Source organism: Atta cephalotes (assembly GCF_000143395.1).
Source record: "Atta cephalotes unplaced genomic scaffold scaffold00018, whole genome shotgun sequence".
NCBI classification, from domain to species: Eukaryota; Metazoa; Arthropoda; class Insecta; order Hymenoptera; family Formicidae; genus Atta; species Atta cephalotes.
In genome coordinates, this window is record NW_012130082.1 from 623,735 (window position 1) to 624,935 (window position 1,201).

Consider the following 1,201-nt stretch of genomic DNA (forward strand, 5'->3'; position numbering starts at 1 on the left):
AACAATACGTACTATGTACTAATAATATATATAAACAATATATATATATATATATATATATATATATATAGTGCAAGTCTCTCTATGTACATATGTATCATTCTTTCGTGTAGAAATACACTACCTGAATATCAAAGTGAACTCGTTATAACATCGAAGTTGTTGATCGTTTTCTTTTTATAGACTTATTTCACATGCAAAATAAAATATTTTATCTTTTATAAATTTAATAAATAGCATATACCGTCCCACTATCAGAAAATTCACATTGGATTGTCTTTCATACGATATCATCTTTGTATAAAAAAAGGCAAGAATATAAAAAATATTAAAAATGATACTCATCATTAATTCTCTAATTAAAAAAAAGAAGAAATTTGTTTGCAAAAAAAATCTTGTTGAAAAGAATCTTTCATACATTCTTTTTTGCGCGAGGTTTGCACCATGAATCTCGCCTCATATTTTCTATTTGTTACCTTTAAATAACAAATAGTGTAATACGTAATTTTTATCAAATTAATATTGAAAGTATATCATTATTATAATTCTTTTTTTTAACACGCAGTATTTAGTAATTACAAGCGATTTTTGTCATACCTTATATACTTGCATTTTTGGACCAGTCGATTAAATTTTCATGAACCCTATATATATAAATTTATCTATTAGCCGCGAAAAGTATTTTAAATTTAGCCAAATAATTTACATATTGCTTTTAGTAAAATTTTTATTATGAATCAATATTGTCAATATTTTGAAAAGAGATCTTCGACGAAGAGCTTTATAAAAAAAAAACTAAACTGAATGCCGATTGTTCTCTACAGATGTGTGATGATTGATTATAGGATAGAAAAAAATTAAGATCCATATGTAAAGTGAAAAAAAACCGATTTAAGATCTATAGGAGTATAAGTATGTGACTGTTTAGATTGTTATTATAAATATTACCAATACTTATAAAATGATCGACACAGAAAACAACGACGTACATGTCTCAAGATGTATGAAAATAATATAACAAATTTGAATTGTATGTTCTTACTTTTCTTCCATCTACAGCTTAAAAATTTCGTTATCCTTTTACTTAATCGAATTTCTTTTTTCTTTCTTTTAAACTACACATATTATCTATATTAATTTTTTATCATACAGATTATATTATATCCTGTTTTTATTGCGAAAAATAATTTCGTTATATTAC